This window comes from Macrotis lagotis, chromosome X (genome assembly GCF_037893015.1).
Source record: "Macrotis lagotis isolate mMagLag1 chromosome X, bilby.v1.9.chrom.fasta, whole genome shotgun sequence".
Taxonomy (NCBI): domain Eukaryota; kingdom Metazoa; phylum Chordata; class Mammalia; order Peramelemorphia; family Peramelidae; genus Macrotis; species Macrotis lagotis.
The window spans coordinates 404,272,873-404,294,677 of record NC_133666.1 but is presented as its reverse complement, the minus strand read 5'-3'; the positions used below and the strand labels follow the sequence as shown (position 1 = coordinate 404,294,677).

General features: G+C 35.9%; 1 protein-coding gene across 1 annotated transcript in view; it reads right to left on the bottom strand.

The window, feature by feature from the left end:
• Positions 1-21,805, bottom strand: part of SBSPON (somatomedin B and thrombospondin type 1 domain containing) — an 80,138-nt gene that overhangs the window by 3,031 nt on the left and 55,302 nt on the right. The window lies entirely within an intron of this gene.

Below are 21,805 nucleotides of genomic sequence, written 5' to 3'. Positions count from 1 at the left end.
CTACTTCACTCTACCAAATCTAGCATTTGGATACAAGAAATACAAAAGTAACTTAAGCAGAAGCATAAACAAAATATTCGCTTATTTTGTGTTGATTTTGTTGGGGTTGTTTGCCTTGAGGAGTAAAAGTGTTGGTCCAAGTTGAGGAAGGAGAAAGTAGTGAACCAATGAGTGTGGCCATGTATGACATCCCAGGACTTTAGACCCCAAATTTCTAATACTTGGTTCTAAGCCATCACAAAGGTCCCAGAAGAACCACCATTATGATTTCAAAGACCCAGAAGGGCCTAATTCTAGGGTTGATGTTGGATCTGTAGTGACCCAAGTTAAGTTCAAGCACAGCAGAGAGCAAAGTCTGATCCTAGTACAAGCTCTAGTTCAGAGACTAAGGTTGGAGGCAGGAATGAACAGAAGAAAATGAAGAGAACTACAAAGAATTAAAATAAATGCCAAAGCATCTAAAGGTATCAAAAATACAACCCAGAAGGAGTTGACATACTAACAATTGAAAACAAACTCACAGGAAAAAAATGTCTGTAGTGACTACAAAAATAACTAGAAAAAAGTAAAAGAAATAATAAAGAACATGCTTAGAAGAGAAATAGTAAATTTATCTAAGTAATGGCCACCCTGAAAATTAGAATTGACCACCAAAATCAATTGGTCCCATGAGACAATAGCACAAAATTAAAAGACTGAAAAATGGGAAATTGATATAAAAACAACTCAACTAGAAATCTTATCAGCTGATTTCAGTATCACTAAGCTTCCTAAAATCAGTGATTTTTTAAATGAAAGCCTAGACATATTTTTAAAAAATTATAAATGACAAAATTGTCCAGCTCTGAAACCAAAAGCCAAAGTGAAAATAGAAAGCCTATGCCATGTCTATTAGTTCCATAAAGATTTCAAAAAGGAAAAGTCTGTCAGTCAAAATCTTTCCGCATCAAAAAAAAATCCCACAGGCAGAAAAAGGGAGGTTTTTGTCCAGAAAAATTACAGGATCACAAAACTATTAGGATAATAATGAAATAAAATATTGAAAAGGAGATGGAGCCAAGATGGTAGAGTATCACGAAACAGTAAACTATATACCTTCCCCCCAAAAAAAATCCAAAAGGAGGTCAAAAATGGTCCAGGTCAAATTCTGATGGAAAAAATCCATAAGTCATTTTTTTTCCAATTCAGCTTTGCACAGAGAAACAGAGTCTGCAGACACTGACAAAGGTATGTTAGGAGTTGAAGGTGGGCAACATTCCTGTACAATATCCTTGTGCAACAGGACAAGAAGAGCTCCCAGGCCCTTTGTGGGCACTTTTAACAGGGACAGTTGCTAACTGGCAGCTTTTTTGCCCACCATGAAGTTCCTGTTCACAGATTCAAAGTGGGAGGCAATCTTGCTCTTAAAAGCAAGCAGCAAGAAGCCAATGTGGCTCAGATCCCAGGGACAGAGCAGAACCTTCCATCTTCTCATCCAGCCTGAAACCTACAAAAGAAGAACCAGGTCAGTTTGCCTAGCCCAAAGAGAAGCTTTCAGTTCTGTTGTTCTGAACCAGCAGAGCTTCCCAGATGGTTGAATGAAGCAGCAATCTGTTGTTACTTGAAATTAAACTTGTCAGGAACTTAAAGAACTAGGATGGGAGATTTATTGGTTAGTTGGTTATTATCCTTTGTTCTCAAAATTGCATAACTATGTTGGAGGCAAGTTGCAGTGTGTCTGACTGATCAGACCAGCATGAGCTTGGAAGCTCCACCACAGGGCAAGCACTAAGTCCCCATGAGCTTTTGGAGTGATGATGTCCCCAAATTTACACATCTTGTGTTTCTTTTGAGCCACTAGAATTCTTTCCATATAGAGCAGAATACTTTCTTTGATGTGGGCTCACCACAATGGGTGGCCCTTTGTCACACAAATGACTCCAGAGTTTTTCAGAGACTACTCAGGGAGTGCCTGCCTTACATGAGCTCTCTTTAAAATAGTCTTCTAGGCAAACATGTTTGGCAAACGATCAAGGTGACTAGTCCATCAGAGTTGCACTCTGCAGTAGTTTGAATGCCTGACAGTTTAGTTGGACAAAGGACTTCAGTCTTCCTAAAACAATTCAAATGGAAGAAATTCCATTTAGTGGCATGGGGCTGCTATATCATCCAGATTACACAGGCATACAGTCTAATACCTCTTCTCTCCACTTTTTTTCAAAGCATTGAATACAACAAAATCATCTAATCAAAATGTCATGAACCAACTCTCCCTCACTTTAGCCTTGGCTGGTGGTCTTTTCAAGTTAAATAATTTGCTTTCAGTGTGGTAGCTGGCCATGACACCATTTTCATCCTTGCCTAGAAGGCATCTGACAACATTAATGAAAATATCATGCTAAAAAAACATGGCAGCTGGCATACAGCTTTGTTTCACTCCACTGGTGACTGGGAAAGTTGAAGAGCAACAACCTTATCCAGAACTCGGGCAAGCATGCAGTCATTAAATAGATGTATAATACTGATGAATTTCTCTGAGGACCCAGATTTTGCCATAATTTTCCACAATCCTTCAAGACTGACAGTAGCAAAGGTCTTGCTCAGAGATGAATATTGTGTGCAGACCTCTGCTCTGTTCCTGAAATTTTTTCCTGGAGTTGTAGGGCAGCTATTCTTCAACCCTTTCTAAAGTCACACTGGCTCTCAGGTAGATCACCATCACCCAGGTGAAGGAAACCTATTAAGGAGGATTCTGGGAAGAATCTTGCCAGCAACGACTAAGAGACATCCCCCCACCCCCACTGATTGTTACAGGACAACCTGTTTCCTACATCTTTATAAAGATGGGCAATAGAGGCATCATTGAATTCCTGGGGGATAATCTCCTATTGCCATATAACTGGGAAAATTTTGGTCAGTTTTGTATGAGCAGTGTGCTTCCTGCCTTGTAAATCTCAGCTGGAATAAAAATTGCACCAAGTGCTTTGCCACATGAAAGGGAACAGGGCATTCATAACTTCTTCAGTTAGAAATTTGGCTAGGAAGGAATTAACTTCAACCTGAGGTATACATAATCAGTGGCTTTGGTATTGATTGCTGATGGTCTGTTAAAAATACTATGGAGGGGGCAGTTGGTGGCACAGTGAATAGAACACCATCCCTGGAATCAGGAGGATCTGCATTCAAATTGGCCTGGCAGTGTGACCTTTGACAAATCACTTGACTCCAATTGCCTTGCAAAATACAAAAAAACAAAAAAACTCTGAACTGTTTAGCCTACCTCCACAGAATCGTCCTAATTAATGTGGCTCCATCAGCACTTAGTACTTGAGATACACCATAGATCTTTGGCCCATAAATAACTTTCAAGACATCATTAAAGCACTTTGGATTGATATTCTCTACATAAAAATTAATTTCATCTCATCTGCTTTCTTACTGAGCCACGAATCCTGCATCTAAGCTTCACTTGTGCTATATTTTATTTTTAGGTTTTTGCAAGGCAATTGGGGTTAAGTGGCTTGCCCAAGGCCACACAGCTAGGTAATTATTAAGTGTCTGAGACCGGATTTGAACCTAGAACCCAGGTACTCCTGACTCCAGGGCCGGTGCTTTATCCCCTGCGCCACCTAGCTGCCCCTGTGCTATACTTTTGATAGATTTAAATACTTCCTTCTTAGAGATGGAAGTACTATTCTGCTGTAAATCCTATAGTTTGCATTTTTCATTTAGCAGCTTCTGAATTTCCCTATCATTTTCACCAAAGTAATCTTGATGTTTGCAAGTGTTCTGGCCCAGATAAGTAAATGCAGTACTCTACACCAAATTTCTGAAAGCTGCCCACTCCTTTTCCACTGTTTCCAACAGTGGAATAATAATAAGTAAGCAAACAGAAACTATTCCTGCTAGGGAAAGCACTCTGATCTGTTGACATTGCATCTTCAGAAAGCCATCTTATCTAAGGGATCACCACTTTTGTTGAATGCAAATATTTAGCCCAGAGAGGATGCCTTTAATCAGTCCAGTACTCTACTACACATATCACCTTTGTCACTCTCACATCCTTCCTGTCTCTTCTCCTTACAAGGACATAGGGATTAAATGCCAATTCTATGAGGTATGCTACAAAGCTTTGTTGCATTTATATAAGCAGAAGACAGTTGATGATGAGATGCACAAGTATTCAATAACAAGTGATTATTATTGTTGTTGCTGTTGCAGACTCCATTTCTCTCAAAGCCTCTCTCCCATGCCTAGTAGTCTGTGCCAAGTTTTGCATTAAAGTCACCTAGAATTAAAATCTTGTCCTCTTTTGATACATTGATGATAAGAATCTCCAGGTCTTCATAAAATTTTTCTTTGACTTCATCAGGGTTCATCATAGTGGAAGAATACACTGATGATAGTGATGTGGCACTTTTCTGCAAGTGGCAATTGCATCATCATGAGCCCAATGTTCACTCCTCTTGGTAGGCATAGAACTTTGTTGATTTTGATTGCAAAATCTATGGTATCTTCATGGCACACCTTTAGGGCTGTTCTTTGGATGTTATACCTGCTGAGTGCTCTTGAAACAACTTTGTATTGTCCATAAGTATGCACACATTCCATGTACTAATGGTGAGTGGAATTATCTTTGCAAAAGTTTTTTTTAACATTTTTTGTATTTTTACCAAAAATTGAAATCCCTGCCTGCCACAGAAAGCCAGTCAGTGTTGGGTGAAGCAGACAATGTTTAGATCACCTTTTCTTCTTTTCTTCTCTTTTTAATTTCTTATTTTATATTTTATTTTTCCCTAGTTATGTGTAAAAAGAATTTTATCATTAATATTTAAGTTTGAATTGTCACTTTTCTCCTTTTCTCCCTCCTTACCCCATCCCCACTGATATGGCAAGCAATTCAATATAGATTATATATGTATGTAGTCATTCAAAATATTTCCATAATAGTAATTTTGTGAAAAAAATATAGACTGCTCCCAAAAAACCTCTCAAGAAAATTAAAGTTAAAAAAGTATAGTTCAATTTATATTCTGATACTATCAGTTCTTTCTCTGGAAATGAATAGCATTTTTCATCACAAATCCTCCAGTTATCTGGGATCACTATATTGCTGAGAATAACTTAGTCATTCAGTTAATAATCTTAAAATATTGTTACTTTGTGCATAGAACATTTCACTTTGCATTAGTTCATGTTAATCTTTCCAGGTTTTTTGAGAGTACTGTACTCATCATTTCTTACAGCATAATAGTATTCCATCATAATCACATACCCCAGTTGGTTCAACATTCTCCAGTTGATGGGCATTCCCTCAGTATTCAATTCTTTGCCTCCAGAAAAGAGTTGTTATGAATATTTTTGTAAATATAGTCCTTTTCCTTTTTTTGTGTTTTTTATTTCTTTTGGAATACAGACTTAGTAGTGGTATTGATTATAGCCCTTTTGACATTGTTCTAAATTGCTCTACAGAATGGTCTTATTTTTTCTACATCCCCTTCAATATTTGACCTTTGTCAGTCTAATAGGTATTAGGTTATTAGGTGGTACCTCAGAATTATCTTAATTTGCATTTGCATTTCTCTAGTCAATAGAAAGTTAAAGTATTTTTTTTGATAGGACTTCCTCTGAAAACTCTTCCTTATCTTCCTTATCAACTGGGGAATGGCTCTTGTATTTATTAAGGCACCTTTTCTAGCTCCTTTCTCGTGCCAGGAAGTGACCAATGCAGTTCTTTAAAAAAGGCTGCTCAGCAGCCAAGGGGCTGCTGAATCCCACTGCTGCTTTAGCCCAATAAAAAGTTGACCCTATGTTCTGTGCAGAGTTGTGACTACAACTCCCAGTATATCTGCACCTGGTGCTTTATCACCTGCCTGTGGCTGATTAGATCATATGAGTGCAATATGCTCTACCACAGATCACACACAAATAGTCCACGTGAACATTGGGGGGGGTAGATCTTCTAAATTTGTATAGCTTATATTTCTTTTGAGCTATCACAGTTCTGTTTTGCTCATAAAAACACAGTGCCTTCTGTGATGCAGGCTGGGCCATCCTTCACCAGCATCTCCCCAGAGACACTTTGGGAGAGTCCTTGTATCTCTCCTGCTGCCCACCATATGACTACTTGCCTTGTGTGAGTTCTCTGTAAAATGGTCTTTTATCAAGAACTATTCCCTTTAATTTAGGGGAAAAAAACAGATATTTTATTTTCTGATCTTGTTATCTCTTATACTTTTTGTTTCTTCATTAAGGCTGTGATTTCTCTCTCATCACACTCAAATTTGGATCAATGTACAACATGGAAACAAAATAAAGACTGACAGATTGCTTTCTGTGGGGGGAGGGAAGTAAGATTGGGAGGAAAATTGTAAAACTCAAAACTCAAATAAAAAAATTTTAAAAATAAAGGGAAAAAATGGTCTTTTAGGCAAATGTACATATGGTATTCAAACAATGTGGCCAGAGTTTGAATGCTCATCATTTTAGTAAATGACCTTGGAAAAATTGGAACACATCCATAGTCTTCTCAACAGACCATCATCGATCAATGCTGAAGTCAGACCTCAGATTGGGGTCAGTCCCTCTCTAGTCAAATTTCCAACTGAAGAAGAGATTTTGGATGCTATTTGGCTTCTCTTTATGGCATAGCACTGGGTGCTTATTCCATTCCAGCTGAGATTAATAATGCATTGTTCACACAAACTCTGACTGAAAATTTCCCAGGTGTATAGCAAGAGGAGATTGTGCCCCAGGAGTTCAAAGATGCCTCCATTGTCTATCTCTACAACGGTAAAAGAAATGAATTGTTCTGTGACAATCACCAGAGGGGTAGGGGTGGGGGACCTTCTCTCTTAGTCACTGCTGGCAAGATTGTTGACAAAGTCCTCCTCAATAGGTTGATCCTTCACTTGGAAGATGGTCATATACCTGAGAGCCAGTGTGGCTTCAGTGAAGACCAAGGAATGGTTCATAAGGTGTTTGCTGCCCCACAATTCTAGGAGAAATATCAGGAGTGGTCTGTATACATTTGTCAATCTGGTCAAACCAAAGGTCCAATTCTTAACTGGACTTAAAAGAAGTACCATAGTTAAAATTCCCAAAAACATCATAACCAATATCCAGAGCTTTCTCTTCAAGGAAAAATTGCTACAAACAGTGAAAAAGAAAAAAAAATTTTATGCTACCATGGAGCCATAGTCAAAGAATCATACATTTGACAGTCACCACTATAAAGGAGCAGAAAACTTGGGAAACATTCTGTTTCAGAAGGCAAAGGCTATATAGGTTTATTGCCAAGAATAATTTACCCAGGAAATCTGAATATAATCCTTCAGGAGGAAAAAATGAAATTAATTAATTCCAAGTTTTTCTGATGAAAAGAAAAGAGTTACATAAAAATTTTGAAATTCAAACATGAATGAAAGTCATAAGGGACTAGAAAAGAATAACCTACTTACATTCAAATATAAGAAAATGATATGTAACCTCTGAACTCTATCAATATCAGGTCATATTTTACTCTCACATTCAATTTTTATCCATGTTTATCATTGTTGCAAATTAAAGTCTGTATCTATTGGGGGAGGGGAGAGGGAAGGGAGGGAGGGAGAAAAATTGTAAAACTCAAAACCTTGCCAAAAAAAGATTCAAACTACCGCTGTATGTAATTGGAAAAACAAATATTTATATAAAAAAAATCAGGTCAGAGAGGAAATATAGTTAGACAAGACCTAAGAATGGTTCTGTTATGTCTTGATGATCTTAAGACAGTGGAAACTTAAGAGAAGAACAATACATGAGGGAAAGGAGGGAGAGGGGAAGGGAAAGAAAAGTTATGTATTTTATTTCTCATGATTTTTTCCCTTTTGTTCTGATTCTTCTTTCACAACATGACTAATTTGGAAATAGGTTTAACATGATTGTACATGTATAACCTATACAGATTACTTACAATTATGGGGAGGGAGAAGGGAAGGAAGGGAGGGAGAAAATTTTAGAACCCCAAATCTTAAAATAAGTGAATATTAACAACTATCTTTTGCATGTAATTGGAAAAAAAGGAAAATATTTTAAATACTCCTGACAGAGAAGTTAAAGGACTCTGCAGAATGAGATTTTTTTTAACATGGCCATTGCAGAAAGGTTTCCTTAATCATATTTATAATTGAGGAATAAAAGAAATACAATATTGTCAAAGGCAAAAAAAAAAAAACTTAAAGCCAAGAGTATCTCATCCTGCAAAACTAAATAAAATCCTAAAGAGGGAGAGACCCTGTGAATGGAATGGAGAATTTTCAGGCCAAGAGAAATCTAGAAAGATAAATTTATTTGAACAATTAAAAAGGGCTATAAAATTATTAAGGACTGAAAAGCACTCTAAAAGTGAAAGAATAAACAACTTTTCTTTCAGAACACTAATGTCTTCAAAGGGTAATAATAAAAATTTAATAAAGAAAAGAGAGGACCTGGAGGTGCATTGGTCCTAATCTAAAACTTTTAATGAGATAAAGAAAAGGGTAAGTTAAGAAGGAATACAGTAGTGTAAAGCTAAGAAAGGAAATGATAGAAGAGTGAACATCAAGAGGGATAACACTCTTATCTGAACCAGAGAAAGTTCAGTTGGACATACACACACACACACACACAAATAATTGGGTGCAGAAATATACCAAACTCAGGGAAAAAAGATGGAGGGGCAAGGAATTTTAAAGAAGAAGACAAACAAAATAAACTTCCTGATCCTAAAAGGATGATTAAAATGAAAAAATAACTGGAAATCAAGAGAGTTCCTAACTATTTGGGGAATGGCTGAAAAAAATGTGGCACATGAGTATAATGTTTTTTTTTACTTTAATGTTGTCAGATGATTTCAGAGAGTACTGGAAAGCAAAAACTGCTAAGAAAGAAGTAAACAGAACTGGGGTGAAATGTTATATAATAACAGCATTGTGAAGAAAAGCAATTTTGAAAAATTTAAGAACTCTGGTTAAAATAATGAGCAAGCACATTTCTGTATTCTTGTGATCAGTCATGTTGCTTACCCAATTTATATATTAAAAAAGAGGGTAGATTCAAAATATCAAGAGAGACAGACAAATTTTGGACCTGGTTCAGGTATGGATTTGTTTTGATCTTATTATTTGGAATCATGAGGTATTTTTTTTAAATGAGAATGGGGTGATCAGAGGGGGAAATGGCATAGCAAAAGTGATACACCTTCTAAAAAGAAGAGATAAGACATTGAAACATTTTGAAAATGAAAACAGAAGAATAGAAGTAGAGATAAGCTGGACAGTTCTGAAAGCAATGTGTTTAATATATGATTTTTAAAAAGCAAATGGTATAAAAAAGAAATTCATGGTTTTATATGCAATTTTTGGTTATATTCTAATTTGTATATAGAAATTCCCTCTATAAAAGAGGGAAGTCCAGAATAAAACCAGAAAAATGCTTTTTTAAAAAATGGATCATGTTAGAATAATCTTACCAGTGACATGAATCAGTAAATAGGTGACATATAAGCTTGTCAAATCTATAGATATGCAAAACTGGGTAGGATAGCTTATACCATGAGAGACAATATCAGGATTCAAAAATAATTGACCAGAGCCATTCATCGGACCAAATACAACAATAAAACTCATTAGCACATGTCATATATCCAAATATTTGGTTTGAAAAAAGGCTTATGTCTGGGTTTTAAAATAATCAACTTCATATGTAGTAGTAGTAGTAGTAAAATGATGTTATTGTTTATAATAATGATAATCAGTATCATGGTATAGCAGATAGAGCTATGCCAGGACCAGAGTTCAAGTCTTTTTCTGACACATACCAACTCTGTGACCTTGGCAAATCACTTAACCACAGTGCTCCAGGCAACTCTATAAAAAATTACAAAGAAGGTAAAGAACTTCATTAATAGAGTTTCTTCAATGGATAATTCTTTAAAGCAATGAATTTATAGGTCCTGCCTCTATCTCTAGTAATAATAGCTAGATACTATTTAAGGTTTGTAAAGTACAATGTTATCCCATGTAATCTTCACAACAACCATGTAAAGTAGGTGCTGCTATTATCCATATTTCACAAATAAAGGAAACAGAGAGAGAGAGAGAGAGAGAGAGAGAGTAAGCAACTTGCTCAGGGTTCCACAGCTATTAAATTGGCTGAGACAGGATTTGGACTCAGATTTTCTTAACATTAATATCAGTCCTCTGTACACAATGCCAGTGAAGAAAGTTTGTTAGGCAGCAGCTTTGATGAGTACAATCTGGATTTTTAGTGAATTCTAAGTTCAATAATGAGGTAACAATGCAATATGGCTAACTTAAGCTGCATTAAAAGAAGTTTACTATCCAGGGTTAAAGAGATGAAAATACTGCTGATGTCTGTCCTCTGTCCCTAGGGCAGGACTCTGGAGATTTAACCATATTCTGACCCTTGTTGCCATCTGGGCTCACCCCCCAATAGAGCAGGGACCCTCCCCCTCACAGCCCCAGAGCAGAGGGAGTGATCTAGTGGTCATTCAACAGACTAGGAGAGCAGTCAGACTCTCACACACTGAGGTCCTTGCAAGAGTGTTCCAGTAGCACTCAAAAAGCTCAGAAAGCACCCCCAAACCAGGCACAAACTGGGGAAATGAGGAAACAGGAAAAAAAAAGAACCTGACCATAGACAATTACTTTGTCCCATGGAGGATCAAAATACTCAATCTGAAGATGAGAAAGACCAAATTTCTGCAGCTAAAGACAACAAGAAATATAGAAGTTGGGCTCAGGCTATGACAAAGCTCAAAAAAGATTTTGAAAAACAAGTAAGGAAGATAGAACAAAAATTGGGAAAAGAAATGAGAGAGACGCAGGAAAAACATGAAAAAGAAGTCAGCAGCTTAGTCAAGGAGATCCAAAAAATACTGAAGAAAATAACATCTTACAAACCAGCTTAGGTCAAATGGATAAAACAGTTCAAAAAGTTATTGAGAGGGGCAGCTAGGTGGTTCAGTGGATAGAGCACTGGCCCTGGAGTCAGGAGTACCTGAGTTCAATTCAAGCCTCAGACACTTAATAATTACCTAGCTGTGTGGCCTTGGGCAAGCCACTTAACCTCATTGCCTTGCAAAAAACCTAAAGAATTTTAAAATTTTTTTAAAAAAGGTATTGAGAAGAAAGAATGCTTTAAAAAGCAGAATTGGCCAGAAGGAAAAGGAGATAAGAAAGCTCTCTGAGGAAAACAAATCCTTCAGATGTAGAATGGAGCTAAAGGAAGCTGATGACTTTATGAGAAATCAAGACATAATATTTCAACACCAAAAGAATGAAAACTTAGAAGAAAATGTGAAATATCTCATTGAAAAATCAACTGATCTGGAAAAACAGATCTAGAAAAGATTATTTTAAAATTATTGGACTACCTGAAAGTCATGATGAGGAAAAGAGCCTTGACCTCATTTTTAAAGACTTTCTACAGGAAAATTGCTCTAGAAGCAGAGGGTTAAAATAGAAATTGAGAGAATCCACCGATCTCCCCTGGAAAGAGATCCAAAAAAAAACCCCCAGGAATACTATAGCCAAGTTCCAGAACTTCCAAGTCAAAGAGAAAATATTACAAGCAGCCAGAAGGACACAATTCAAATATTATGAAACTGCAGTCAGGATTGCCCAGGACTTAGCAGCATCCACATTAAGGGTTCATAGAGCTTGAAATATAATATGGAAGGCAAAAGAGCTTCCAGAAGGCAAAAGAGCTCGGAATGCAACCAAGAATCCACTAACCAGCAAAATTGGACATCTTCTTCCAGGGGAAAAGATGGACTTTCAGTGAAATGGGAATTTCAAATGTTCCTGTTGAAACAACCAGAGCTGAACAGAAAGTTTGATCTTCAAGAACAGGACTCAGGTGAAGCATAGAGAGTGGAGAAGGATAAATTATGAGGGACTTAACAATGATGAATTATTTAATCTCATTGCCAGAGAAATATAATAGCAAAGGGCAGTAATGATTTAAAATATTAACAAATGTATCATAAATATATTAAACAATTTCCAATGGAAAAGTTTACTTGGACTGATGGTGAAAAGATGAGTAAATGGGGAAAATTATGAGGAAACAAGCTTTTAAAAAAATGGCATTTTTCTCAAAGATGGCAGAGAGAAGCCAGGAAGTTGCCTAAAGTGTTCCTCTTTCCCTTGAAACCTTTAAATTAAGCCTCTAAACAGATTCTGGAGAGACAGAACCCACAAAAAGATGAAAGTGAAATATTTTTCCAACTCAAGATATCTTGGAGGGATTTCAGGAAAAGTCTGTCTCACTTGGATAAAAGAAGAACACAGCCCCAGCACAAGTAAAATGCAGGAAAACTAACAGGAGAATCTTAGTCCCAGCACAGATAAGTAACTGAGGGACTTGGGAGACCAGAAGTAAAGTAGCCCAGAAGTGAGGACCCCAGACCCAAAGCAGAAGGCATAATGTGAGCACCAGAATTGTGGCACAACAGGCAGGACTGGGTCAAATTACCCCAGAGTAGGGAGCAAGCCTCCAGGATATGAGGTCCCAAAATACAAAGTCTGTGATCAAATCCTTAATCCCACTTCAAGAAGTTTGGAACTGTGCCCTCTCTGCCCCAGGAGCAGATCTTAACTTGAAAAAAAATGAGCAAAAATCCAAAAAGAGCCCTCACCATAGAAAGCTACTATAGTGACAAGGAAAATCAAAAATTGAACCCAGAAAAAGAAAATGACGAAACTATACATGTGAAAACTTAAAAGGGGAATATGAATTGGTCTAAAGTTCAAAAAAGTCTAGGAAGAGCTCAAAAAGAATTTTTAAAATCAAGAGAACTAGAAGAAAAATGGAAAAAGAAATTAGGGTTATGCAGGAGAATTATGAAAAAAGAGCCAATAGCTTGGGAAAGGAAGCACATTTTTTGTGCTTTCACTGAAGAAAACAACTCCCTAAAAAAAAAAAAGAATTGGGCAGATAGAAGAAAAATCCTCTGAAGAAAACAATACCTCTAAAAATACCAGATGGAAAAGTAGTTACAAAAACTAATTAAAAAAAAATCTTTAAAAATTAGAATCAGGCAAGTGGGAACTAATGACTCTATGAGACATCAAGAAATCATAAAACAAAATCAAAGGCCTGGGGAAAAAAACAAAAGAAAATCTAATGGGAAAAACAACTAATCTGGAAACTAGATCCAGAAGGGATCATATTAAAATTATTGGACTACCTGAAAGCCACAATTCAAAAACAAAAAAAAAAGCCTAGATAATATCTTTTAGAAAATTATCAAGGAAAACTGCCCTAATATTCTAGAACAAGAGATTAAAATAGTCCTTGACAGGATACTCCAGTCACCTTCTGAAAGAGATCCCAAAATGAAAACTCCAAATTATCACCTCAAGGAGAAAATCCTGTAAAGAGTCAGAAATAGTTCATATGCCAAGAGGTCACAGTCAGGATTACACAGGTCTTAACAACTCCAACTAAAGGATCAAGGGCCAGGAATATGATATTCAGGAAGGCAAAAGAACTTGGATTAAAACCAAGGATCAACTACCCAGCAAAATTAAGCATAATCTTTTAAGGGAAACGATGGATTCAATGAAATAGTGGAATTTCAAAACTTTCAGTTAAAATAAGACCAGAACTGAATAAAAAAAAATGGATTCTTCAAATAAAAGATTCAATCATTTTCATCCCTATATGGGAAGATAATACTTGTAACTCTTGAGAATTGAATTCCTATTAGGACAGTTAGAAGGAATATACTTAGAGGGTATGAGTAAAATTTGATTTTGATGTGATGATATTAAAAAAAAACAAAGCATGGAAAAAATTGTGCTGGGGAAGATGGGGAGGCAGAATATAAAAAATAAAGCATGGAAAAAAATTGTGCTGGGGGGAAGATGGGGAGGCAGAATAGAGTAAATCACATCACATAAGAGGCACAAGGGATTTATTTAGCAAAGGTAAAAAAAGAGTGAGAATTGTTTGAATTTTACTCTCATCAGATTTGTCTCAAAGAGAAAATAGCATATTCTCTCAATGGGTTTAGAAATTTAGGGGCAGCTAGGTGGCACAGTGGATAGAGCACCAGCCCTGGAGTCAGGAGTACTTGAGTTCAAATCCCACCTCAGACACTTAATAATTACCTAGCTGTGTAGCCTTGGGCAAGCCACTTAACTCCATTGCCTTGCCTAGAAATAAAATAAAAAAATAGAAATGTAATTAACCTACAAGAAAGTAGCAGGAGAAAGGGCAAAGAAAAGGAAAAGAGGGACTGAAAGAAGGGAAGAAAAAGGAGGGAAAAGGGGAAATAAAGGAGACTGACAAGGGAGGGCAGATTGAGGGAGGTGGCAGAATGCAAATCAAAAGCAAAATGATGGTGAGGAGGGATAGGGTGAAAGGAGACAGAAAAATATAGGTGGGTAAAATAGACTGAAGGGAAATACAGAGTTAGTAATCATAACTGAATGTGAAAGGAGTTTATTCCATGAAATGGAAACAAAAAAAACAGAATCTTTACAAGAAACATATCTGAATGTGATATATTTAAATACAATACAATAGAAAAGATACACTGGTAAACATAAAGGAAAATTTACACTGGTAAAGGTAAAGGAAAAGATTGTAATAGAATATATTTTGCTTCAGTTGAAATAAAAAAAGAAAAATTGGGGTGGGGGAGCAATCCTGATCTCAGAGAAAGGAAAAGCAAAAATGGACCTTAGAGATGAAGGAAACTATCTTGCTAAAAGCTACCATAGAAAATGAAATATCAATGTGTGATAGCATCCAAATTCATAGAGAAGTTAATAAATACTAGGAGAACTCAACTTCTTTCTCTTAGAATTAGTTAGATCTAACTACAAAATAAACAAGGAAGAAGTTAAGAATTTCAATAGAATTTCCAAAAAGTTAGGTATGCCTAGACCTCGGGAGAAAACTGAATGGTGATAGAAAGGAATAGAAATGGTACATGGCACCAACACAAAAACTGACCGTTTATTAGGGAATAAAAACTTCACAATGAAATGCAGAAAGGTAGAAATATTGAATGCATCTTTCTCAGATGATGATGCAATAAAAATTACATGTGATAAAGGGCCAAGGAAAAACTAAAAATTAATTGGAAGCTAACCTAATCCTAAAGAATAAGTGAGTCAAACAACAAATCATAGAAACAATGATTTCATCCAAGAGAATGAAAGTAATGAAATAACTTACCAAAACTTATGGAATGCAGTCAAAATAGTTCTTAGGGGAGATTTTATATCTCTAAATGCTTACAAGAATATAAAAGATCAACCAATTGGACATGGCAACTAAACATTAGAAAAAGAACAAATTAAAAATCCCCAATTAAATATCAAATTAGAAATCCTGAAAATCAAAAAATTAATGAAATTGAAAGTAAGAAAGTTATTGAACCAGGAAGTAAAACTAATAGTTGATTTTATGTGGGAAGGGGGACTACAAAATAGATAAATCTTTGATTAATTTGATTTTAAAAAAAGAAGAAAACCAAATTACCAGTATCAAAAATGAAAAGAATTCACCATCATGAAAAGAAAATAAAAGCAATAATTCAGAGCTATTTTTCCCCAACTATGTACCAATAAATCTGACTATTAAATGAAATGAATGAATATTTCCAAAAATATAAACTGCCTAGATTAGCAAAAGAGGAAATAAAATACTGAAATAACCCATTTCAGGAAAAGAAATTGAACAAGGGCAATAATGATTTAAAATATTAACAAATATATCATAAATATATTAAACAATTTCCAATGTAAAAGTTTACTTGGACTGATGGTGAAAAGATGAGTAAGACCCCCTCATAAAAATGGGGGAAATTATGAGGAAACAAGCTTTTTAAAATGGCATTTTTCTCAAAGATGGCAGAGAGAAGCCAGGAAGTTGCCTAAAGTGTTCCTCTTTCCCTTGAAACCTCTAAATTAAGCCTCTAAACAGATTAATGAACTCCCAATGAAAAACTCTCTAGGGCCAGAGGGAGTTACAAGTAAATTCTACTGAACATTTAATGAATAACTAATTTCAATACTATATAAACCATTTGGAAAATAAGTGAATTCCTTTTATGACACAAATACGGTGCTAACGTTTTGTCTTTCATTTTTTAAAGAAGACCATGACATCAGGGAGGTGACACCATGACAAGCACATGAATTGGGTTTGAATGAGGGAAAGGCTGTGCTAAGCTACCAACCTCACTTTCTCCTCCAGAGCCATCTAGGTCCAGTGGCCAGTTATGAATCAGGATGACTGGAAATGGCCCTGGATACAAAGCAGTCAGGATAAAGTGAATTGTCCAGGGTCACACAACTAGTAAGAATCAAGTATCTGAGGTTGAATTTGAGCTCCCATCCTACTGAATCCAAGGCCAGTGCTCTGTCCACCTCACCACCTAGCTGCCCATTACCATAATGTCTCTTGGTAGAAGAATATTAATATTAAACAGAAGGGTCTCTGATATTTCAGAGGGGAGCTTGGGACCAACTTTTCAGTTTCTCAAAGGCAAGAGTAATTTCTCTTCCTCCTATTCAATTCTTGGACTAATTCCTTATCTATTTGCAGTATTTGTCCACAGTAAATTTATTTACAGAATTGATGAGCTCTGTGACTTATCGATCCAACTGTACATCATAATCTAAATAGAACAATACTCAAACACTTGTCTTTTGCTAAGTGGATAATTAGGTCAAACTCTTTTAAGAGTTGTCAGTATCATTTAGAAGGTTCTGAAGTAACCTAAGTTCATTGATGTTAGAAATTATTTCATTATTTCACAAAGTCCATTTGCAAAAGAGAGATTCCCTTTGAATGACAGGATACTGCTGATGGTGCTAATATCTAAACAAGAAAGAGCTAAAACACATGTATAGACCAATTTTCCTAATGAATATTGATACAAAAATTTTAAATAAAATATTAGCAAAGAGATTGATTTATCACCAGGATAATACACTGCTGCCAGGTGGAATTTAATACAGGATGGTCCAATATTAGGAAAACAATTAACATAATTGAGCATATCAGTAACAAAAATAACATAATAAAATAGAATCATAATAATCATGATCATTCCAATAGAGGCTGCAAAAGCTTTTGATAAAAAGTTTGGCAAAAAACTCAACTGAGTTTTTTTTTCCCTGAGGGCATTTAAGTATCTAAAAGAAGATGAGAGATGGAAAAATGGAAAAAATAGGTGAAGGTTTTTATAACAAATTCCTTTCCCATTTAGGATATTGAAATCCTGACATTAGATTCACACAGTCCTTACTGAATTAAGAAGTAGAAATGGCACAGATAATATTAAGATGGGGATGGAGGGGAAATCAAGTCAGTCAATAGGTATTTCTTAAGCATCTACCAAATGACAGACACTATCCTGAATACTGTCTTAAGTCCTAAGATCTCAAAGAAAAGGAAAAAAACAGTTGAATTATTGACACAATTTTCTGACATCATCTGTGTCATTCTAAACTCTTCAATCTAATGACATATAGTCAAATAGCTATGAAATCTTATCATTTCTATGTCTAGAGCATCTTCCCCATATTTCACCTTTTCTCAACTAATTTGGCCTTCAATAGCTTTCATCTGCATTATTACAATAGTGTCCTAGCCTCATGTCTTTCCACACCTATCCATTCTCTAAAGTTTAAGTTGTACTGCCTCACTTCAGTACCTTCATATTACTTCTAGAATTGAATATAAATTCCTTTGTTTGATATTTACAACTCTTCATAACTTGGCTCAATTGAGCCATCTCATCCATGACTTCTATTCCAGGGAATACATTCTACAGTCCAATCATACATATATCCTTACAGATAGTATTTCATCTAATGTCTCCTTTCTTTCACACTGGCTGTAATTTATGTCTGGCAAACTCTCTCCCCTCCTCTCTACCTCATGAGATGTCTGGCTTTATTCAAGACTAGAAGGCTCAACTATATCAAATTGTTTGCCTTCTCAATCAGGGGAAATGGGCATAGAGAAAAGGAGAATATTTTGAATTCAAAGTTTTTAAAATAATTAATTGTTTTTACTTATAACTGGGGAAAATGAAATACTAAATATTTTTGAAAAGACTAATTAGCTTAAGTTCTACTTTCTGCATGAGGGGCCATAATACTCCAACCTCCCCAACAAAACCCTTGACCTTCAAGGCTACTTTGTGTATCTGCTCAGAGAGAAATCTTGTTATCTATTTGATTTTGTATAAGCATATGTACATGTTGACTTAATTTAGGATGTAAAATCTTTAAGGGTATAGCTCCTTTTACTTTTCTCTTTTTATCCCCACTTTGTGGAATAATTCTTGTCAGATAGTATGTACTAAAGAAATATCTCACTGCTTGATCAAGTCGTCTAACAAAGTGAGAGAGAATATCAAAATATATCTTATCCCATGAAAAAAGTGACTAATAGAACATCAGTAACTATGCATCCTTGGCATCATACTCATTCTTCCTCATTCTGCATATCTAATCAGTTGCCAGGTCTTATCATTCCTATCAGCACCTTTCTCCCATATCACCTGGCCATCACCTTCATTCAGACTCTTATTTCTTGCCTGGACAACTACAATAGCCTCCTTATTGGTCTCCTAGTCTCAAATTTCTTCCCATTTCAATCATCCTTCACAAAGTTGCCAAGTGATTTTCTAAAGAAGAGGTCTAACCCAGTCACTTCTTTACTCAATAAACTAAAATGGATTTCCACTACCTTCATTTGACTTATTTTTTTTCAAATAAAATACACCTGAATCTATTCCTCCTATTCCTCTCCCCCATTTTACTTGCTTTAAGTAAAACAAAATCCTCTGTTACACACATGTTGAGTCAAAAAAAAACAACTTCCCTCTTTCATCTTGTCTGAATAAAAACAAATAAGTATATATGTATCTCAATCTGTACTCTGAGTTTGTTACTGCTCCATCTGGGAGTCTCATCATGAGTCCTCTGAAATTGTGGTTAGTCATTGTGATTACAGTTCCTAAACTTTTCAAAGATGATTTTCTTCACAATATATTTTTAATAAAGAAAGATCAGAATTTAAGAATACCTAGAAGTTTTAACTCAATTTCCATATTGCACTTTATAAATATCCATAAGCAAAAAAAATAAAGATAAGCTGAAAAGTTTTATCTTAAGGTAAGTTAGCATATTCATTACCTTTACTTCATAAATTGTTCACCTGGTTCTGCTTCCTTCACCTTACCTATAAGTCTTCCCAAATTTCTAAAACTATACCTTCATCATTCCTTATAACAAAAAGTATTCCATCAGATTCAAAAAACATATTCAATGGAAATTGAGTGAATATCCATCAATTGGGGAATGACTGATCAAATTGTGGTGTATGGATGTTATGGAACACTGTTGTTCTATTAGAAACCAGGAGGAAGGAAAATTCAGAAAAGTCTGGAAGGATTTGCATGAACTGATGCTAAGCAAGATGAGCAGAACCAGAAGAACATTATACACCATAATAGCAACATGAGGTTGATGATCAATCTTAATGGACTAGCTCATTTCATCAGTGCAATAATTGGACAATTTTAAGGTATCTGCGATAGAGAATACCATCTATATCCAAAGAAAGTAGTGCAGAGTTTAAACAAAGATGAAAGAGCTTTAATTTTTTTTTAAAAAGTTATCTTGTTATGTAATTTTGCTATCTCTTATATTTTATTTTTTTCCTTAAGGATATAATTTCTCCCTCAACACATTCAATTTTGATCAATGTATAGCATGGAAACAATGTAAAGTCTATCAGACTGCCTTCTGTGGGAGGGTGGAGGGAGAGAAGCAAGATTAGGAGGGGAAATTGTAAAATTCAAAAAATTTAAAAATCATATTCAGTCATTACCCAACTTCAAGAGATCCTTCTGGTTTTCAATTCTGCTGTAATCATATTTGTTCAGGTAGGTCCCTCTATCTTCTTACTGCCTTTAAGATCCAGTGTAAAGTCCTCTGGCTTTTAAAGTCCTTCACAACCTGGCCCCAATTTACCCTTACAATTTTCTAGATATTATTCCCTACCTATACCCTGTGGTCCAGCCAAACTTGTTTTATTCTGTTCCTCACATATAAGTCTATGTCCAAATTCCATGCCTTTGTTTGCCCTGGTTGTCTCTCATGCCTGAAATACAATCCCTCCTCACCTCTGCCTCTTCAAATCCTCCTTGATTCCTTCAAAACTCAGCTCTAATACTACCATCTATGCATCTACACAGATCTTTTCTTGATTTGAGTGATGCTGCTAGGTAACACAGTACTGCATAGGTAGCACAGTACTGTATTTGGAGGCAAAGAACTCGAGTTTGTATCATAACTTAGATACTTAATAGCTGTGTGGCACTAAAAGTAATAACCCTAGATTGGTGTGAACATACAAAAATATGAAGTGCTTTATAAATGTATATCATTATTATTCCCCCTACTATATTATTCCCCCTACTATAATTATTCTCTCCACTAAGTTATCTAAATATGTATATAAGCATGTCATCTCCTTTGCCTTGCTCTCAGAGCAAGAGTTAAGTGCCACCTTAAAGACTCTCCCCAACAAAATGTCTCCCATTCAAGACTCCTCAAAAAAATCCACCACAGAGGTAACTTTGACAATTCCCTTCTCTATAACCAATGTTAAGTAAGGCATGAACAGGGAGGCATCTGCTGGCCCATCTCACACACATGAACAGGGAGGCATGTACTGGCCCAAAGTCTCAGATACTGATATGGTGAATGCCCAGACCATTGCCCAAAAATGAAGATGAAGTGTCTATAGATGGTGAAGCCTTCCAGATACTATTGATTACAAATGACATTGAGATAATTATACTGAGCTCTTATAACACTGCAGAACTTCCTAAATGAAATCCACAATCATTCAAGAGTTCAGGACATTCATTTTCACATAGGAATGACTTTTTTTCTATATGAAAAACCAAATGGATTATGAATGCCTATTGCTGGACTGAAGCCAAGATAACAGGGAGAAGCCAGGGACTTTCCTGAGCTCTTCCTAGATTCCCACAGAAATTTTATTAAATCAAGCCTTTAAATGAATCTGGAACAGCACCCATTAAAAAGACAGAGTATTTTACAACCTAAGATATTTTGAGGACTTCCGGGGCAGAGCTAAGAGGGCAGTGTGAAGCTAGCATCTCCTGGAGCTTTTACCAATACAACTTTAAATGAAGTCTCTTCACAGACCTTAAAGCTACTGATACCACCATAAAAAAGTGAAACTAGTTATTAACTCAATATACCACTGAGGAACTTCAGTAAATGTCTGACTCTTCAGGGATGAAGGGGAAGTATAGCCCAGCATAGGCAAGAGAGAGGGCAAGTCAACAGGAGGTTCTTAGACACAGCACAGATCAGGTCCTGGCTCAACAAACCAGCAGAATAGCAGGTCAGCAGGGAGGGTCCAACTCCAGACAAAATTCAAGCTCTGGGAGCACTAGGACAACCATCAGGATTGGGTTGAGAACAAACCACTGCATAGACAAAGCTTTGAAATAAAGGAGAGAATAAACTTCTGCATAAGATAACCCCTGAGCTGCATAAGCAATGCCTTGGCAAAGAGTTCCTGACCCCAACACAAAAAACCTTGGGACAATAATCTCTGTCCCTAAAAACAGAGTTCAACTATCAAAATGAGCAAAAAAAAAAAACAAACCATGCTAACTACCCTTTGATCCAGCAATACCACTACTGGGTCTATACCCTGAAGAGATTATGAAAAAAAGGGTAAAAACATTACTTGTACAAAAATA